The sequence below is a fragment of the Chiloscyllium plagiosum genome, unplaced genomic scaffold (genome assembly GCF_037043375.1).
Source record: "Chiloscyllium plagiosum isolate Xiang-an unplaced genomic scaffold, Cpla_swu_hap1 HiC_scaffold_25, whole genome shotgun sequence".
NCBI classification, from domain to species: domain Eukaryota; kingdom Metazoa; phylum Chordata; class Chondrichthyes; order Orectolobiformes; family Hemiscylliidae; genus Chiloscyllium; species Chiloscyllium plagiosum.
In genome coordinates, this window is record NW_028270163.1 from 30,264,628 (window position 1) to 30,286,890 (window position 22,263).

Consider the following 22,263-nt stretch of genomic DNA (forward strand, 5'->3'; position numbering starts at 1 on the left):
CATTGACTTTACATAACGCGTCACCTGAGAAATGCGGCATTTTGATACAGTTGTTGCAATATCAGACAACGGTGACTGAGTCAAAACCCTGCTACTCCATTACTAATAGCACCGTGGGTGCACCAACCCGACATGGACTGCAGCAGTTCAAGAAGCAACTCACCACCACCTTCTCAAGGGCAATTAAGGATGGGCAAACCTAGCCAGCAATGCCCACATCCCATGATTAAATACATGCGTATATAATATGTACAGACAAAGCATCCTATCAGCATCCTTGGAAATAAATCAGCACCCTCAGGCCAGCCAAAGCATTTCAAGATAATTGGGTAAAAATCGCACAATACCAGGTTATAGTCCAACAGGTTTAATTGGAAGCACTCGCTTTCAGAGCGCTGCTCCTTCATCAGGTGGTTGCGGAGTATAAGATTATAAGACACAGAATTTATAGCAAAAGTTTATAGTGTGATGGAGCTGAAATTATATATTGAAAAAGACCTGGATTGTTTGTTAAGTCTCTCATCTGTTAGAATGACCATGCTGGTTTCAGTTCTTTCATATGTAAATCACAAAACTTGTTTTTAAAAAGTTAGTTTCTGAAGTGAACTTTAACAATTGGTATCTGTCAGCACATATAATGCATTGAAGGTGTGAGCTGCTATAAATTCTGTGTCTTACAGTCTTATACTCCACAACCACCTGATGAAGGAGCAGCGCTCCGAGAGCTAGTGCTTCCGATTAAACCTGTTGGACTATAACCTGGCGTTGTGTGATTCTTAACTTTGTACACCCCAGTCCAACATCAGCATCTCCAAATCAAGATAAGTGGTGACTCTGTACTGCAGCTCCTGCTGTTATTGAGCAATTTACACAGTTAAGTTGCACTTAGCAAGATCCCAACTAAACAGAGAATTTTATTTGATTGGGAGACCACATACTCTGTATTTTTCCCTGCCGTTTCCATTACTGTAAGTTGCTGACAGCACGCTGATCATCCTTCAATGGAACATCCTAGAGATAGCTGTGCAGCTTAAGTGGAATGATGGGGTCTCTATGATGAGGGTAAAGGTATGTCCCCATACCACCTCTGGTTCTTCTGCCAATCAGTTTAAGTCTGTGTTCATTAGTTACCAACAATTCTGTCACAGGGACCAAGTTCTTCTTGCTGATTTTAACAAAATCAACCATAGTATTTACCATCTCTATCTAATCTCCTCCCACCCTTTGTTGCTCTAAGAAAGTGAACCGTAGCTTCTCCAACCCTTTTGTATAACGATGGTCCATTTTAGTAAATCTCTTCTGCAGCTTCTGTGAGACCTTTATATTCTTCTACAAATGTAATGCCTATATTTTAACTCAAGATCCCAGCTGATGTCCAACCAGTGTTTTACACTTATAGCACAACTTTTTGTATGAGGCCCGAAATAATGTACTGAGGACCTTATAGGTGTTTTTTTTAAGGAGGTTACTCAACATGATGCTATCCTCAAAATACACATACCCCAAGTTCCCTTTGTTTTCCTCCTTCCTAAATTTAGTTTAAATTGCTACTCCTCATTCTTCCTATGAAAGCTTATCACTTCACACATCTGTGTTACATTTTATTCGCCCATCCAGTCTGTGTCCACTTAGAGTCAATCATTGTTCTCCTCTGTTTGAGACATTTCCAAATGTTCTGTTATTTGCAAACTTTGAAATTATATCCTATACAGATCCAAGTCCAAATCATTATTAATATGTTTTGGTGATGGATGATGGATGGCATAGTTATGATCTCAGCTAATGGTAATACAGAACAAGTCAGATTCCAGTTTGAAACCTGGCTTGATAGATCATAGATTTAATTTTGCAACTGGTTGCCATAGTTGTTAATTACTGATCATTTTAATGTGAGGTTTCCAACATTTTTAAATGAAAGAATACAAGTTTGTTCGCAAAAGAAAGAAAAGCTCTCTATATATGACAGTTTAGAAAGATCATAAAATAAACAGCAAAGTTTAAAAAATACACCAAAGAACTTGTGAGACTGGAAATCAGAAACAAAATCAGAAATTGCCAGATAAACTCACCAGGTCTGGCAGGTCTGGACAGAAAGCAAAGTTAATCATCTGATTTAGTGACCCTTCTTCAAAATGAGTTTCACCTTATTTTGCAACAATCTCCATCATAAATAATCACATAGAAATATCATTTTTATCTCATTGCTATCATTTCTTACTTAACTGACTCCCTCCAATTCTTCTTCTTAGATGCTGTGACAGTTTCATAATTATTTTCCAGTTCTGCTAGCCTGAATCTTCTTTCAGTTCTGTTGACACAAACCTCTTTTCAGATCTGAATATTTGAAAACTTCTACACAAACTCTCATCACTCGGAGACTTCACAAATTAAAACCCTTCTGTTCAGATTACTTTTATCCTGAACTGAAAACTTGATTTTTCTGCTAGAAGGAAACTGTTCCCAAAACTGACCTCATGATTATTCTAAACTGAAGTCAAAGCTAAATTAATAGTCCAGAAGTGTGGTGCTGGAAAAGCACAGCAGGTCAGGAGCATCCAAGGAGCAGGAGAGTCGATGTTTCGTGCATAAGGTCATGAAGGCCATGAATGCAAAGTTCATGGATATTCCCATACACCACCTCCCAAAGAGAAGTCCAGTCAGCACTGACAAGGGATAACATTTGAAAATTAGCTAATATGTATGGGTGGTGTCCATTATGTTTACCTACAGTCCATCAGGAGGCCCTGATGAAGGGCTCATGCCTGAAAAGTCAATCCTCCTGCTCCTCAGATGCGGTCTGACCTGCTGTGGTTTTCTCGCACCACATATTTTGACTCTAATCTCCAGCATCTGCTGTCCTCACTTTCTCCTAATCGCTAAATTAATAGTGCCTGGTATGTTTTCTCTGTCTTCCAATTATATAAACATTTCATCAATTAACATCACAGATGATAGGGTTGGACGATTTAAGCTATAGGGAGAGGCTGAACAGGCTGGGGCTGTTTTCCCTGGAGCGTCGGAGGCTGAGGGGTGACCTTATAGAGGTTTACAAAATTATGAGGGGCATGGATAGGGCAAATAGGCAAAGTCTTTTCCATGGGGTCGGGGAGTCCAGAACTAGAAGGCATAGGTTTAGGGTAAGAGGGGCAAGATATAAAAGAGACCAAAGGGGCAACCTTTTCACACAGAGGGTGGTACATGTATGGAATGAGCTGTCAGAGGAAGCTATTCCTGATGAAGGGCTTTTACCCGACACGTCGATTTTCCTGCTCCTCGGCTGCTGCCTGAAATGCTGTGCTTTTCCAGCACCACTCTAATCTAGAATCTGGTTTCCAGCATCTGCAGCCCTTGTTTTTACCTGCCAGAGGAAATGTTGGAGGCTAGTACAATTGCAACATTTAAGAGGCATTTGGATGGGTATATGAATAGGAAGGGTTTGGAGTGATATGGGACAGATGCTGGCAGGTGGGACTAGATTGGGTTGGGATATCTGGTCGGCATGGATGGGTTGGACCGAAGGGTCTGTTTCCATGCTGTACATCTCTATGACTCTATGACTCTATGATCTGCAAGGCACTTAAATGAATGACATGCTTTCTTGGAAATGATATATTTACATCACTGTGCCAGCTGACTTCTGACCTCTTACATAATTGTCTTCCCCAATCAGATACCAACATTCCTCTGTCCCTATTCAAATTCAAATTATAATTTTATGTTACATACATTTGTCATAACATCTACAAATGTATGTTTGCCAACCAAGTGCAATTAGGAGTAGACACCATTGGTGCTTGTTCTCCTTTGGCCATGAATGCAAAGTTTACTTATATTCCCATAAACCACCTCCCAAAGAGATGTCCAGTCAGCACCAACAAGGGATACAGTTGGAAATTAGCTAATATTAGCTAATAGTTAGCTAATTAGAAATATCCATTATATTTACCAACAGTCAATCAGGAGGCCCTGATGCACTGCCTTCATGGTTAGATAGGTTGTGTTAGGCCAACTGTAATGTCAAACTGAAATGTTTTGTCCAGGATCCATGTGCATTCTCTGAAACATGCTTTTTGCTGCATTACTTTTCTTCCTTGTAAGTTCCTGCACAAAGGTAAAGTTGCCTACCAGGCCATAGAGCTGCTCTCTCATTAGAGAGAGATGACTCTAATGGTTTAATCTGAGGGACATTCTTGTAAACTTCAGCTGGTGCAGCAATGGATCCCATGCTGTTGGTGTCACTCTGCATTGCAAGCTAGCTGTTCAGTCAACCAAGCTAACCAACATCCCCAGTGAACACTATTCAAACACTATGTATAGTGAAATTGTCAACAACTTAAACAAGTATGAAAAATTGAATAAGTTAGATAGCACATTGTTTGGGATATATTATCTTTAAAACTAGTGTTAGTGATTAATGTTTGAGGTTGTGGATTTGTCCACCAGTAGAGACATTTTGGGGAGCCACATTGTATTTCAAGTTGCAACAATACACTTCCCTACCTGCCATCAGGATCCCTGCACCTTCAGGATAAGAGTATTGCCTCCAATCAGAGGAGCAGCTGATTCAGCCATGTCATCGGGAGCAATGGCCACTACTGGGACTGCAGCATTCTACAGTTCACAAGCAGCTCAAGAAATCCTGGAAGCTGGTAAATGAGGGAAGTTGAACAGGTCCAATCAGCTGGTCAAAGCCAGGTGGACTGGTCAAAAGACAAGAGAGCAAGGTTCTTTACAATGGAAGGCCTCTCTGTTGGGCATGGGTGGCTGAGCAGGAAGATCTCTCCTCCCCCAATACAAAGGCAGGCTGCCAGCATTTATCTGGTGCCTTGTCCATGTGGCATGGCCCTCCCCCATGAACAGTAGGAAGAGGCCCTTAAATGTCCATTAATTTGCCCTGGCGTGCCTCAGTTTGCCACTGGGTGGGAAGGCTGACCTCAACTTCTGCCTAGAACTCTCCCTGTTCCCCTTCTCCCATTAAATTTAAGAAAGGATGCAGGTAGATTAAGGGATTAGTTTAGACTGCATCACACAAAGCCCAGTCTGGTTTTACTTTACTTCAAGTAATAACTGTAGAAGGATGTTGTTCTGGTTTTGACATATAGTAAGATAATTACTAGATAATATAGTAAGACAGTTAAGATAATAAAAAGAAGTAAGTTGTGTCCAGCATACTGAGGCAATTTTGTTACTCAACAGAACATCTACCTCAATAATGGGAAGGGCTAAAAATTAATATTCTAGATCTACTTGATAACATTTTCATTTTTTGTGAAACATAAAGTATGATACCTATAAAGAATGTTTGATAACTATCTATTATAGAGTTGCTATTTTTATAGAATATAATAGAATTTATAGAATAGGAGAAAGTGAGGACTGCCGATGCTGGGGATCAGAGTCGCGGGTGTGGTGCTGAAAAAGCACAGCAGGTCAGGCAGCATCCGACAAGTCAGAGAATCAACATTTCATCAGGAAGGGCTTATGCCCAAAACATTAATTCTCTAACTCCTTGGATGCTGCCTGACCTGCTGTGCTTTTCCAGCACCACACTCTCAACTAGAATGTATAGAATCCCTAAAGTGTGGAAACAGGCCTTCAGCCCAACAAGTCCACACCGACCCTCTAAACAGTATCCCACCTAGACCTATTCCCCTACCCTATTACTCTATATTTCCCCTGACTAATGTACTTAACCTACACATCCATGAATATTATGGGCAATTTTAGCTTGGCCAATTCACCTAACTTGCACATCTTTGGAATATGGGAGGAAACCGGAGCACCCAAAGGAAACCCATGCAGACATGGGGAGAATATGCAAACTCCACTCAGTCACCCAAAGCTGGAATCTGACCCAGGTCCTTGGCGCTGTGAGGCAATAGTGCTAGTTACTGAGCCACTGTGCGGTGCAGTGCAACAGTGGCTTTGAATACAACTATAATAAAAAAAGGCAAGAAATAATCATTAGATATTTTCACTCTGCTGCATTATCAGAATTGAGTATATGATAGATTATTATGTTTAGCTGTTCTTGTAAAACCCTACAGTGTTAGCTCAATCTTGCTGTTTGAGAGGAGCCATGGGATTGATTCTAATCAATATAACTTGCTTAAATTTCTCACTGAAATGCATTGACATAGATAAAGAATAGGCATTCTTATTTAGTAATGTCTGTAAGTGAGGAAATGGGCAGTTCAAGGGGAATACAGTTTTGCAAGTAAACAGTTATACCTTGGAGCAAGCCAGTAAATTATGTGCTCACTCTCATTGTGCATGCAATACAATGAATAGGAATTTTCTCAAGTAGCTATGAATTTGATTGAAGTACATGTAATATCATACAAGGAGCAGTTCTGATAAATATCAAGTCTGCATCTTCTCATGAACTAATCAGAAATCTTTATTCAGTGGTAATGTAGATCATTTTGCAATGGGGTATAAATGACATTTTACTATATGCAGTTATATTATTTATCAAAATAGGGACATTAGTGTTATGACAGTTTTCTAATTACATGTTAAAGTGGCATTGCTGCCTCAAGGTTTTATAATTAGGAATAACATCTGGTGACCATTTGTTTAGATGCTCACAACAGAAGCAGAATTTGTAATGAATATATTTGTATTTCATGGGGAAGCTGGCTTACACATCTAAGTCAGGAATCTGCTGATGGTCAGTTCTAAGATCATTCTCATCAATACATTATAAATAGCTATTTCAGTCTCTCCCTTCATATTCCCGATATGACTTACTCGGGAGAAAAGCCATGACCTTGCACACTTTACTAAAAATGCCAATTAAGTACAAGCTCTCAGAAAGCTTAGATGACTACACATAATTCAGATTCTAATGATTATCTTACATAGTCTATGAATAGAATATGTCAGAGAAGAGCAAGCTTGATGATCAGTCACATTGACAGATAATGATGCACCAAGACAAGAAATGATCCCAATAGTTTCCAAACTGATAAATCCACTGAGATTATTTTTGTTTCCACAAAATGACTGTTAATTATTGTAATCGTTGTAAAAATTATTTTGGTGGTCCCGAATAGATCCTTGTGACAAAGTTCATCACTCACTGCATCCATCATGGTGAGAATGCAGTTGCCTTTGCTATGCATTCCTTTCATGTTATGTGAGCAATGTTACCACACACATCACAAAACATTTGCTTGCTTTGCTTTCCAAGGTAAACAATGATCTAAGGAAACCCAGTTTAGACTGATTTAGTGAGTGCTTTGTATATATATCAAAGGGAGACATTAAAGTGTTACCTGAATTAATCTTACAGTAAGATTTTAATTTGTAATAGATGATCATTTGGCTGCAGTCCTGCAATTGGTTTTGGTGTAAAGATTTTGATGATGGGGTTTCCAAAAGACAGTGTATGAATATATGATACAATTAAAATAGAGGCAATGATTTTAACAACTGTTAGTATTCACTAATTGATAGCTCTGTAAAATCCTAATTGCTTCTTAGATAATAAGGTTTAACATTTGATTTACTTGAAATAGTTCAAAGTGTTTTTTAAAAAAATAATTTTGCAGTCTTTTTCAATGGTGATTCAAATGTAGACTAATTCAACCAACATCAAATATGTCAACAACCTAGATAGACAACTGCACCTTATATAAGTATTGCGGTTTCAAGAAACTATTAGCATAATTGTCCAAATTAATCCAGAACAATGTATCATGCAAAACCAATCATCAACAGTTGCCACTTTTAAACAGGGTGCTTACTGATAATGGGGCCATTGTGACACAGAGATGGAGTCCCTCCCTCTTAGCCAGAGGTATTAACACGTTTGAATAGATGGTTTTAAAAAAATCTACTTACTGATGGTGCATTACCAAAATTGCTGCAATGGTTTCAGATGGAAAATACAGCATGATTCTAAAATGCAAAGTATTAAAAAATTCTATCTTAGCAACATTAATTCAACTATACTGTGTTTTCAAAGTAAATTAAATGTAAGATGGATTTGATGGATGTCGTTTATATCAGAACAGATTCACACTGATTCTTTGGGATTGTTATGGAGAAATGGATGGACCATTATTATAGTATTATGAATGTCTTCACGCGAGTGCTTGGAGAACTCTCTTGCAAGGCCTGCCCATCATGATTGTTAACAGCAACAATATGAAAAGTCTTCACATTTACTCAGCATTCAATTTACTTGACTAAAGTGATTACAGCTCCCATTTCATTTAACTCTACTAATACACAGCGGACATGTATTTGTGATGTAGTCAGAATGTAGAATTTTATGTAGGGAAAGAAACTCTCGTGTCTGCATTGGCAAAAAGCTCCCACCTACTGCACTTCGCCCATGATCTTGTATGCTCTGGCATTTCAAGTGTTCATCTAAATACTTCTTGAATGTTGTGAAGGTTCCCAACTCTAATACTTACAAGATTTGCAGGTAAACAATACTTCCTCAAATACCCTTTAATCCTCATGACAATTTCCTTAAAACTATGCCCCCAGTTATTGACACCTCTACGAAGGGAATATGTTTCTTCCAATCAACCTTTCTATCTATGCCATTAATAATTTTGTACACTTCAATCAAGGTTCTCTCTCAGCCTTCTCTGCTCTAAGGAAAACAATTCCAGCATACCTAGTCTCTCTACAAACTGAAACACACCAGGCCAGGCAGCACCCTGGTGTGCCCTCTCTCCCCTGCAGTCACATCCCTCCTATTGTGTAGTGACCAGTATTGCACACTGCTGTGGCCCTATTAATGTTTTATGCAGTTCCATCATAAATTCCATGTCCTTCTGTTCAATGCCTTGATTATAAAGACGAATATCCCACATGGTATCTTAACTACATTATTTACCTTGCCGTTATCTTCAAAGATGTATGGACATGTGCGCAAAGATCCCTCTGATCCTCTGTACTTCCCAAGGTCCTATCATTCATCACATATTTTTTCGGGTAGTAGAAAGTGAGGACTGCAGATCTTGGAGAACAGAGTCGAGAGTGTGGTGCTGGAAAAGCACAGCAGGTCAGGCAGCATCCAAGGAGCAGGAGAATCGACGTTTTGGGCATAAACTGTTCATCAGGACATTCCTGATGAAGGGCTTACGCGTGAAACTTTGATCCTTCTGCTCCTCGGATGCTCCTGATCTGCTGTGCTTTTCCAGCACCACACTCTCGACATTGCATATTTCTTTGCCCTCTTTGTCCACCAAAATCCATCATTTCATACTTAGAGTCAAAGAGGTGTACAACGCAGAAACAGACCCTTCGGGCCAACTCATCCATGCTGTCCAGATATCCGAAATTCATCTAGTCCCATTTGCCAGCACTTGGCCCATATCCTTTGAAACATTTCCTATTCAGCCAGATGCCTTTTAAATGTTATAATTCTACCAGCCTCCACCAAGTCCTCCGGCAGCTCATTCCATGCTCACACCACACTTTCTGTGAAAAAGTTGCCCCTTAGGTCTTTTAAATCTTTCCTCTCTCACCCTAAACTTATGCTTTCTAGATCTGGACTTCCTCAACCCAGGAAAAGGACTTTGTCCATTTACCCAATCCTTGCTCCTCATAATTCTATAAACTTCTATAACATCATCCCTCAACCTCCGATGCTCCAGGGAAAACAGCCCCAGCGTATTCAACCTCTCCCTATAGCTCAAATCCTCCAACCCTGGCAACATCCTTGCAAATCTTTTCTGAAACCTTTCAAGTTTCACAACATCATTCATATTGGAGCGAGACCAGAATTGTGCACAATATTCCAAAAGTGGCCTAACCAATGTCCTGTACAGCTGCAACATGACCTCCCAACTCTTGTACTCAATGCTCTGATTGATAAAGGAAAGCATACCAAACACCTTCACCATCCTATCTACCTAAAACTCCATTTTCAGGAAACTATGGACCTGCACTCCAATCTCCCTTTGTTCAGCAACACTGCCCAGGACCTTACCATTAAATATATAAGTCCTGCCCGGATTTGCCTTTCCAAATTCCAGCAACTCACATTTATCTAAATTAAACTTCATCTACCACTCCTCGGCCTGTTGGCCCATCTGGTCAAGATCCTGTTGTACTCTGAGGTAACCTTTCAGGATTAAATTCCATTTCCCAATGTTCTGCCCATCTGGCATCCCTATATATAATTCTATTGTCTAAGGCTTTCCTTCTCAATATTTACCACACCAGTAAATTTTGTGTTGTCTGTAAACTTACTAATCATACCTCCAACTTTCATGTCTAGATCATTAATGTACATTATAAACAGCAAGAGACTGAACATCAAAACTTGTGGTCCACATTGGACACAGGTTTCCACTTACAAAAAAAACCTTCGACTGTCACCCTCTGCCTCATCAATTTGACACATTGCACTGGATTCAATAGGTTGTTGCCTTCTTTAGCAGTCTCCCAAGTGAAATGTTATCAGTAGTCTTACTGATTTACTTACTAGATCAATTGCTTGTCTACACAACTAATCATCTCTTCAAAAACTTCAAACAGGAAATAGTGAGAGTACAGGGCAAATATATTCCCAGAAAGCTGAAGTGTGAACACACAGGTCTAGAGAATCCTGGGTCTCAAGGAATGTGCAGGATTGCATAAGAAACAAAAAGGAAATGCTTGTAGTAGATGGTGGCACAGTGGCTTTGTGGTTAGCACTGCAGCTTCACACAACCAGAGACCCAGGTTCAATTCCAGCCTCAGGTGACTATCTGTGTGGAGTTTGCACATTCTCCCTGTGTCTGCGTGGGTTTCATCTGGGTGCTCCAGTTTCCAAAGATGCGCAGGTCATGTGAATTGGTCATGCTAAATTGTCCATTGTGTTAGGTACATTAATCAGAGGGAACTGGGTCTGGGTGGGTTGCACTTCGGAGGGTCAGTGTGGACTTGCTGGGCTGAAGGACCCGTTTCCACACTGTAGGGAATCTAATCTAATCTAATCTAATCAGATACAGAGGACTCAATAAAATTAAATCCCTTGAGGAGTATGGAAAGTGCTCTGATGTAAATTAACCTACAAATAGCTTGTCCTAGCCCACTTTGGCCATATCCTGTCTGACCATATTAAAATTAACCTTCTCCCAATTTATAATCTTGCTTCCAATTCATCTTTGCCATTTTCTGTAGCTACCTTAAATTTACTGAGTTATGGTCACTATCACCAAAATAGCTCCCACTGACACTTCTACTACTTATCAGCTTGATTCACTAAAATTAGGATTAGTACCATGTCCTTTCTTGTAGGACTTTCTATGTGCTGGCTTAAAAGCTCTCTTTAATACATTTTAAGAATTCTGCCCTTTCTTAGCCTTGCGCATTTTGCCTTTCCCCGTTTATTTTGGGGAAATTGAAAACCCCCAAAATTATTATGCTATTACTTTTACACTGCTCTGAGATTTGCCTGTGTATTTGCCCTTCTATCTCTTCTTGGCTATTTGGAAGTCTATAGTACACTCCTAGCAATGTGATTTGTTGCTTTTAAGTATATATGTCTATACCTGTCTGTGCATCATTTTCCATCGGATCTCTACTCTGTATCCACCCCCTGCCAAATTAGTTTAATTCCACCAGGAGCACTGGAAAACCTCTCTGCGAGGATGTTTGTCCTATGTTAGTTCAGGTGTAACCCATCAGACCTGTACAGATCCCACCTTACCTAGAAATGAAAGCAGGGATGCAGGAATCTAAAGCCCTCCACTCTGCACCAATTGTTCAGCCATTGAATCTACTTATTCTTATGCTCATTAACATATAGAGTCACAGAGATGTAGAGCACAGAAACAGAGTCGTCAGTTCAACTTGTCCATGCTGACCAGATATCCTAACCTAATCTAATCCCATTCACCAGCACTTGGCCCTTCATCCCTCTAAACCCTTACTATTCATATGCCGATCCATATGGCACCATGAGTATTCCAGTCAATCCAACCTTTGAGGTTATGCTTTTCAATCTATTACCTAGCTCCCTAATTTCTGACACCTTCTCTCTTTCGAAAGCCTTGCAGCTGCTCAGTGACATCCTTGATCCTGGTCCCAGGGTGCCAACACACTCTCTTAGAGTCTGCAACCACAGAAATGCCTCACTATTGAAACTTCTACCATTACTGCTTTTCCTATCTTTCCCTCCTAACTTGTGCAGCTGGGCAATTAGTGCACTCCCAGGGGAACTGAAACTCTCACCATTTTCTAACACAGAAGAATTGTCCTTGAGTGACATTTACCTTAGAGATTTCCTGACCACCTGCTTGCCTCTACTTTCCTGACTGATAGTCATCGAGTCCTTCTCTGTCTGCATTTCCTTAAGCCACTGTGTGACCATGTCTAAAAACATGCTGTCCATGTAACTGTCAGCACGCTGTTCCTCCAGCCTCCTCAAGTTTTGAAACCAAGCAATCGAGTTTGTAAAACAGGTCACACTTTCTGTGAATGTAGTCATCCAGACTGCCAGGAGCATTTGAAACTTGCCACATTATGCAGACTGTGTTTCACAAAGGACTGAGCTCACTTGTCATACCTTTAATTAAAATATTCCTATCTGAAGCTTCAGCCTAGTAGAAAATTATATACATTTCTTTAATTTGCAAAACTTTACCTTCCTTAATGCATTGCTAAAGTGGAGAAAAACAACCTCCTCTAGCTTATCTCTCCACACTTCAGGCTCTCTGCCTTTATTCCTGATGAAGGGCTTTTACCCGAAACGTCGATTTTACTGCTCCTCGGATGCTGCCTGAACTGTCGTGCTTTTCCAGCACCACTAATCCAGAATCTGGTTTCCAGCATCTGCAGTCATTGTTTTTACCATACCCATTACCTGCCATTCAGGTCTATTCATTGTACTAATGTCGTTTTCATCATCAAAGGTAGATGGGCTTCCTGTTCGAGTTTAGCTGCTGCTCTGACTGACTCGATTTCTTGTTCTTGCTCCTGCTTGCTTATGGTCCTGCACTCCTTCAAAATCTTGCTGTTTCTGGTGCTGGTTTTTTTGACCCTAAATTCCTCTGGTCTCTTTCTCTTGCTCCAGTTTTATGGCCCCAAACTCCTATCTTTGTATCCTAGCACAGGACCCTCACTTCACCTGCTCCTCTTAGTGATGCTGACATGTCATGGGGCCCTCAACCTTCCCACTCCTCTCAGTTTTCTATTTCAGTTACTGGTGATGGCTCTGGTTTACCAGAGGAATGCAATGACATTCAAGTTTACTGCACCTCAAGTGACTCAACTGCAAAGACTGGGGGGAGAAAGAATGGAAGGCCAACAATGGAAGGCAGTTTGATAGTAAGGAGACCAGGCAAGCATTTCTGTGGAATTGGACATGACTCCTGAAAGGTATGTTGCCTTTGTGGTGCCCAGATCAAGAATGTCACAAAGCAGCAGCATGACATTCTTTGGGGAGAGAGTGAAGAAAAGGTTTGTTGACCACATTGGCACCATTGACGTAGGTAGAAAAAGGAATGAGATCGTGAAGTAGATTTAGAGAGCTATTCAAGAGATTGAAAAGCAGGGCATCTAAGGCAGTAATCTCAGGATTGGTCCCAGTATCACATGCTAATAACTTTAGAAATTGAATGACTTAGAAAGTGGACACTTCGCTGGAAAATTGGTGCAGGAGGCAAAGCTTTATCTTGCTGGGGCATTGGGGCTCATTCTGGGTCAGTTGAGATCTTTCCAGGGGATTTGCTCATGCCGCTGGGGAGTATTTAAACTGGCTTTTCAGAAAAATGGGAGCATAAATGAGGGCGGCATGGTGGCACAGTGGTTAGCACTGTTGCCTCACAGTGCCAGAAACCTGGGTTCAATTCCCACCTCATGCAACTCTCTGTGTAGAGTTTGCACATTCTCCCCATGTCTGTGTGGGTTTCCTCCGGGTGATCCGGTTTCCTCCCACAATCCAAAAATGTGCAGGTTAGGTGAGTTGACTGTGCTAAATTGCCCATAGTGTTAGGTGAAGGGGTAAATGTAGGGGAAAGGGTCTGGGTGGGTTGCGCTTCGGCGGGTGGGTTTGGACTTGTTGGGCCGAAGGGCCTGTTTTCATGCTGTAAGTAATCTAATCTAATCTTTTAGATTAGAATCTAATCATCTAAAAGGATATTTACCCTGGCTGTAGAGTCGACAATGTTTCAGAAATGAGGAGGAAAGTGTTCACTCAGGGCTGGTTGAGTCTTTGGAATTCTATGCTCCAGAAAGCTGTAGAAGCTCAGTCATAAGTAAGTTCAAGACAGAGAATAGATTTCAGGTTACGAATGAAATCAATGGATGTAAGGAATGACATGGGAATAGGGCATTGCTATGATTAGCCATGATCTGGAATGATGGTACAGGCTCATAGGGCTGAAATGCTCTTGTATTTTTATGTTCCTACACAATTTCTCATTAAACATTATGTTGAGCTGAGAAAATATGTCAAATGAATTAAGTCATACTTCTTTTATGTTCCCTCTAAGCAATGCCACTGATGGGCAACCAAAATAGAGTCTAGAATATATTTTTTTACATTAATTGTTAAACAAAGTGCTCATAACACTTTGATTAACACTGTTGATTTCATAATACATGCGTAGCAATGTCACAGGTGTAGTTTGCTACTTGTATTAACTAATCTGATCAATGTCACCTAGAAGCTTTGATCTTAGCATAGATGTTCAAATGTTTTAGGGAACTGCAGAACATACCTAATGACTGATTTCATATCATTACATTTTCTATTCTTTGTGAAGGTGGTGGCATCAGCACAGATTTACAAGGAAGTTACCAGGGTTGGAGGGTTTGAGCTCTAGGGACAGGCTGAATAAGCTGGGACTGTTTTCCCGGGAGTGTCGGAGGTTGAGGGGTGACCTTATAGAAGTTTATAAAATCATAAGGGGCAGAGATAGCGTAAATAGACAATGTATTTTCCCTGGGTTGGGGGAGTCCAGAACTAGAGGGTAAGGTTTGGGGTAAGATAAGAGGAGGAAGATTTAAAAGGGACCTAAAGAGTAACTTTTTCACGCAGAGGGTTGTGCATGTATGGAATGAGCTGCTGCAGGAAGTGGTAGATGTTGGTACAGTTACAACATTTAAAAGGCGTCTGAATGGGTAAATGAATAGGAAGGGTTTAGAGGGCCAAGTGCTGGTAAATGGGGCTAGATTAATTTCAGATATCTGGTGGGCACGGATGAGTTGGATCAAAGGGTCTGTTTCTGTGCTGTACATCTCTATGACTCTATGACGTCTTGACATTTGTAGCTAAATACATGAGTTCTTTGTGTGCAAATCTCTTTCCAGAAAAATGTTTTCAATACTCTTGCTTGATTTATCAACAAATAAGGATCAAACATATTGTATACCGCACGTCACTTATGGACTAGGTAGATTTGGCAGGCAATCTAGCAGCCTTTAGTAATCATGTTTGCTCCACAGCATATATTTCATGGTGCCTAGATGTAATAGAAGATCCCAAGATGCTTTCTAAGACCATTGTAAAACTAGATTTGACATGAAACCATATGAGGACACAGTTGGGCAGATGACTAAGAGTTTGCCGAAGAGAGAAGTTTTTAGAATTGTAACAATGGAGGGAAGAGAGGGAGAGAGGCAAAAGTGTAGGAAGAAAAATCTAGAATTTCAGTCCTTGTATTGGAATGCAAGCCACTAATGTCAAAGTAATTACCTTTGGCATTGATCAAGAGACCAGACTTTGAATAGTACAGAAATTTCAAAGGGTTTTTGGGCCAGATAAGCTTGCAGACATGTAGAGGTTGAAGATATGGAGATATTTGCAAACAATAAGGCAGTGCAATCAGGAACCAATGAGGGTCCTGCAAACACAAAGATCCTTGAAGTTGTTGTCTCTTCCCAAATTTGTGCTTATCTTTCCCAGGACTCTATATTTGAATTTGTCCAAATACAGTTTTGCCCCATCACAGAATCAAAACAGCTCTTATCAAAATCAGTAAGAGCATTCAATGTAACCGTGACAAAGGCAAACTATCCTTCCTCACAGTCGAGGATGACCTCATGTTTAGAGCGAGTAGAATTTAGAAGTCTGGCCAGAATAGTCAGTTGTAGAGGTAACCAAGATTTGGAGGAGGTTTACAACAGCAGATAAGCTGAGACAAGGGGTGGAGTTGGTCAATGTTACAGGAGTAGGAGTAGGCTGTCTTAATTTCATTGTGGTCATGTGGTCTAAAAATCAGCATTGGTCATGAGCAGTCTGAATCAGCTTCAGACAGTTATCATGATGACGAATAGAGGCAGCGACTAGGGAACACAGTTAACGGCAGTGAATAAAGAAAATATCCCAGATGTTGAGGCAAGCTGACTCAGAAACCCTTAATGGGCAGGCCCTGATTCGGCAATTCTTGCCCCCATTCTGATTTTGGAGATTTTTGCCCATTCCAGATAAGGTGTGGGTAGCTTTCCTGTATGCAGAACTCCCACTCTTACCAGCTCAATTGTGGGACTTGTCCGTCTGTACTACAGCCTTCAATTTTTTAGTCAGACATGTTCTGCAATAACTTGAGGGTTTTTTTTGTTTTTATTTCAAAAATAAACTTTATTCATAAAATATTTTGATGATGTGTACAGTTGGTCCTGCCATACATACGTAAACATTCCATTTCTTTGCATACAGAGATCAGAATTTATCATTTGTATATACAGGTCTGTACGTTTATCAATCATATATCCATATATTTAGCTGAGGCGTCAGCAGAGCCCAAATGACTGTGTAGGCCCCCTGTTCTTCTTTAGGCAGGCAGATGTTACACGGTGGTCTTTCCCCACCGTGCCTTGGCGGCAGCTGCCCCAAGCTTCAGCGCGTCCCTCAACATGTAGTCCTGGACCTTGGAATTTGCCAGTCTGCAACACTCAGTCGGGGTCAACTCCTTCAGCTAGAAGATCAACAGTTTTCGGATTGCCCAGAGAGCGTCCTTCACTGAGTTGATGATCCTCCAGGCACAACTGATGTTCGTCTCGGTGTGCGTCCCGGGGAACAGACCGTAGAGCACGGAGTCCCACATCACAGCGCTGCTTGGGATGGACCTCGACAAACACCACTGCATTCCTCTCCAGACTTCTTCTGCATAGGCACATTCCAGAAGGAGGTGTGTGGCATCCCCCCCGCAGCCACTTCGAGGGCAGTGTGCGGTGTGGCTGAGAGTCCGGGCGTGCATAAAGGATCTCACAGGTAGAGCCCTTCTCATCACCAGCCAAGCCATGTCTTGGTGCTTGTTGGAAAGTTCTGGCGATGAGGCATTCTGCCAAATGGCTTTGACAGTCTGCTCAGGGAACCGCTCGAAATGATCTGCCCTCTCCTTTTCCCGAAGGGTCTCAAGGACACTACGTGTTGACCACTTCCTGATGGACTTGTGGTCAAAGGTGTTTTTCTTCATAAACTTCTCCATGAAGAACAGGTGATACGGAACGGTCCAACAACTCGGAGCGTTCCGCGGCAGCGAGGCCAGGCCCATCCTTCGCAACACCGGGGACAGGTAGAACCTCAGTACGTAGTGACACTTGGTGTTTGCGTACCGGGGATCCACGCACAGCTTGATGCAGCCACACACAAAGGTGGCCATCAGGGGAGGGTGGCATTGGGTGTGTTTTTTCCCCCGTTGCCCAGATCTTTATACATCGAGTCCCTTTGGACCCGGTCCATCTTTGATCTCCATAAAAATTGGAAGATGGCCCGGGTGACTGCAGCGGCACAGGTTCTGGGAATAGGCCAGACCTGTGCCACGTACAACAGCAATGACAGTGCCTCACACCTGATGACCAGGGTTTTACCCATGATGGAGAGTGACCGTAGCTTCCATCTGCCCAGTTTCTGCCTCACTTTGCTGATACGCTCCTCCCAAGACTTGGCACACACCCCAGCCACTCTGAACCAAATACCCAGCACCTTCAGTGGTCAGTCCTGACGGTGAAGGGGATCGAGGATTGGTCGGCCCAGTTCCCGAAGAGCATGGCCTTAGTCTTTCCTCGGTTTATCTTGGCCCCCGAGGCCCGTCTGAACTGGTCACATATGCACATAGTCTGTGCATGGACAGCGGATCCGAGCAGAAAACGGTGACGTCATCCATGTACACGGAGGCCTTAACCTGCAGGCCCCCGCTGCCAGGAATAGTCACCCCTCTCAGGCTCACATCCTTCCTGATGGACTCGGCAAATGGCTCTATGCAGCACACAAACAAGGCAGGAGAGAGAGGGCAGCTCTGCCTGACTCCAGATCTGACTGGGAAGCTATCTGATTCCCACCCATTGATTGAGACTGCACTGACAATGTTGGTGTAGAGCAGTCTGATCCAATTGCAGATTCCCTCCCCAAAGCACATTTTGGAGGGAACATCTCTCATATATGTGTGTGATATCCTGTCAAAGGCTTTCTCCTGGTCCAGGCTGATTAGGCAGGTCTCCAACCCTCTGTCCTGCATGTAGACGATCGTATCCCTGAGGAGTGCGAGACTCTCAGCGATCTTCCTGCCCGGTACAGCACAGGTTTGGTCAGGGTGAATCACCGACCCCAGAGCAGACCTGACCCGGTTTGCGATTACCTTTGACAGAATTTTATAATCCGTATTCAATAGTGAGATTGGTCTCCAATTTCTGAGTTCCTCCCTCTCCCCATTCCGCTTCTAGATGAGGGTGATGATGCCTTTCCTCATGGATTCACTCATGCTACCTGCCAGAAGCATACTGACATACACCTCCAGCAGGTCCTGGTCCCACAGAGCAGAATAGAGCTCGACTGGCAAGCCGTCGTTTTTATTATTTTATTCTTTTCAAAGGACTCGAGGGCCTTGGTCAGCTCATTCAGAGATAGCGGCTGGTCCAGCCTCTCCCGTGTTCTGTCATCTAAGACCTCTGTGATAGAGGACAGGAATAACTGGGAGGCCGCGCTGTCGGTCGGCTTCGCGTCATACAGACTGGCGTAGAAGGATTTGCTGATCCTCATGACGTCAGCCTGATATAACATTATCGAGCCATCTTCTTCCTTCAGGCTGCTGAGCACGGAGCTCTCTTTGTGCACCTTCTGGAAGAAGAAACGTGAGCACGTCTTGTCCTGCTCCACGGAGCGGAACCTGGGCTGGAAGATTATCTTGGAGGCCTCCAAGGCAAAGAGCGAGGCTTGCTGGCCCTTCACCTCCTTGAGGTCCTCCGTGACATCGACCCCCATCGTCTGCAGCAGGAGCAGGTTCTGCATACTTTCCTGGAGCTGGGACAGTTTTCCCCGCCTCTCTCTCGCCTCCTGAACACCTTTGAGGATGAAGAACCTCTTGATGTTCCCTTTTACTGTTTCCCACCAGTCCGCTGGAGACTCAAAGAGGGCCTTCACGGTTCCCCAACCTGTGTAGTCCCTCTTGAGCTCCTCAATGTTTCCCGGGGTCAACAGCTTTGTGTTCAGCTTCCACATTCCCTTACCAGCCTGCTGCTCATCCTGTAGGTGACAGTCGGCCAGCAGGAGGCAGTGGTCAGAAAAGAACACCGGCTTGACGTCGGTGGATCTGACCAAGCAAGAACTTGTGGTTTACAGTACGTCCAAGGAGTTTTGAATGCCAAAGTATCCCAGGTCTGAGTGGAGAAAGAAAGAAGCCGCCTGCTCTAAGAACCCTTTCTTTGACAGGCTGTGAAATACAAAAAAAAGCCTATTGTTTCAAACATTGAGAAACACTGTATTGTTAGATGTGTTTTTAATGCAGTAATGCTCTGTTCCACAAAGGCAAGTTAATCAGCTTTATGTGATCCTAAGATGCTAAGTGATCCCACAACCGACTAATCAGATCTAAGCTCAGCAGTCCTGCCACATCCAGTCATGAATGTTGGCCAATCAAACCCTCTGGAGGAAGAGGCTCCACAAATATCTCCATCCTCAATGATGAAGAGCCCAACACATTAGATAAGGTTGAAGCATTAACAGCAATCTTCAACCCGAAGTGCCGAGTGGATGATCTATCTCAGCCTCCACTAGTGATCCCCAGGATGACAGATGCCAGTGTTCAGTCAATTCAACTTACTCCTTGTGATATCAAGAAATGTTTGGAGGCATTGGATACTACAAAGTCTATAGCCCTGACAACATTCTAGCAATATTAGTGAAGATATGTGTTCCAGGAGATGCCACTTCCCTCGCCAAGCTCTTACAGTACAGTTACAACACTGGCATCTACAGTACAGTTACAACACTGGCATCTATACCTGACAATGTCATGTATGAAAGTACGTCCTGTCATCAGAAAACCACTCAAATCCAACCCAGCCAATTATCACACCATCAGTCTACTCTTGCTCATCAGTAAAGTGATGGAAGGTGTCATCAACAGTGCTAATAAACAGCACCTGTTCAGCAAATAACCTGCTCAGTGACACCCAGTTTGAGTTCTGCCAGGACCACTCAGCCCTTAACCTCATTACAGCTTTAGTTCAAACATGGACAAAACAGCTGAATTTCAGACATGAAGTGAGATTGACAGCTTTTGACATCAAAGTTTCATTCAATTGAGTGTGGCATCAAGGAGACACAGCAAAACTGAAATCCATGGGTATCAGGGATAAAATTGGTTGTAAATCATACATTGTGGATAGGAAAATGGTTGTACTTGCTGGAGATAATCATCCCAACTCAAGGGTACCTCTACATGATTTTCTCAGAATAGTATCCTAGGCTCAGCCATCTTTAGCTGCTTTATCAATGTCCTTCCCTTCATCATAAGGTCAGAAGTGGGGATGCTCACTGGTGATTGCACAATGTTCAGCTCCATTTGCAACACCTCACATATTGAAGCAGCCCATGTTCAAATGCAACAAAACCTGGAAAGGTTTGGGCTGACAAGTGGAAAGTAATATTCTTGCCATACAAATGTCAGGCAATGACCATCTCCACAATTTTGCCACCACCCTGTGACAATCAATGGTGTTGCCATCACTGAATCCCCCACTATAAACTACAAAAACAGTCAGAGGCTAGGCATACAGCAATGAGCAACTCACCCCTTGACTCCCCAGAGCCTGTCCACCATCTACAAGGCACAAGTCAGGAGTTTGATGGAATATCCCCACTTTTCTGGATGGATGCAACTCCAACAACACTCAAGAAGCTTGACACCATCCAGGACATGCAGCCCATTTGATTGGCATCACAATCACAAAATACTCTTTCCCTCCATCACCGATGCTCATTAGTAGCAGTGCGTACAATCTATATGATGCGCTGTAGAAATTTACCAATGATCCTTTAGACAGCACCTTCCAAATCCACACCCATTTCCATGTAGAAGGACAAGGGCAACAGTTACATTGGAATATCACCACCTTCAAGTTCTCCTCCAAGTCAGTAACCATCTGATATGGAAATACATCACTGTTCAACTGTCAGTGAGTCAAAATCCTGGAAATTCCTCCCTAAGAGCATTGTGAGTCAACCTATAGCACATGGTCTCAACGATTCAAGAAGGCCGTGCACCACCACCTTCTCAAAAGTAACTGGGGATGAGTAATAAATGCAGGCCAGCCAGCGATGCTCACATCCTATGACTGAATTAATAAAATGACCAAATAAATTTCCCATTGGGAAACACTATTTAGCATTAAAACTGAAGGAACAATGCCTGAAGGATCTTGAATAGAAGATTGATTGAAGGAGGTGAGGGCTTGGAGGCCTGAAATTCATCACTAATTCTGAGCCAATTTCCCAATAAATGGAGCCTGTTGCTATGTCAGCCTCTCTTGGGCCTTCAGGAATACTGTCGCTGCCTCCCTTCAGCAGACATATGGTGGATATCCTCTCTTAGGGGAGATGAATTTGTTGAATTGAGAAGTTTCTCAACTCAACCTTCTCCAAAAGAACTAAACCATATAGTTTCAATCTTCACAATACTTAGAGGTGGTTTCTGCTCCTTGAATACTGGACATTGGACAATCTGGCAACAGGACATTAGTTAGGCCACTGTTGGAATATTGTGTGCAATTCTGGTCTCCTTCCTATCGGAAAGATGTTGTGAAACTTGAAAGGGTTCAGAAAAGATTTACAAGGATGTTGCCAGGGTTGGAGGATCTGAGCTACACGGAGAGGCTGAACAGACTGGGGCTGTTTTCCCTGAAGCGTTGGAGGCTTAGGGGTGACCTTAGAGTCATAGAGTCATAGAAATGTACAGCATGGAAACAGACCCTTCGGTCCAACTTGTCCATGCCGGCCAGATAGTTTCAATCTAATCCCATTTGCCAGCACATGGCCCATATCCCTCTCAACCCTTTCTATTCATGTACACATCCAGATGCCTTTTA

General features: G+C 42.4%; 1 protein-coding gene across 2 annotated transcripts in view; it reads left to right on the forward strand.

Annotated features, from left to right (window-relative positions):
- ntn1a (netrin 1a) overlaps positions 1-22,263 on the forward strand; it is a 214,240-nt gene that overhangs the window by 6,932 nt on the left and 185,045 nt on the right. The window lies entirely within an intron of this gene.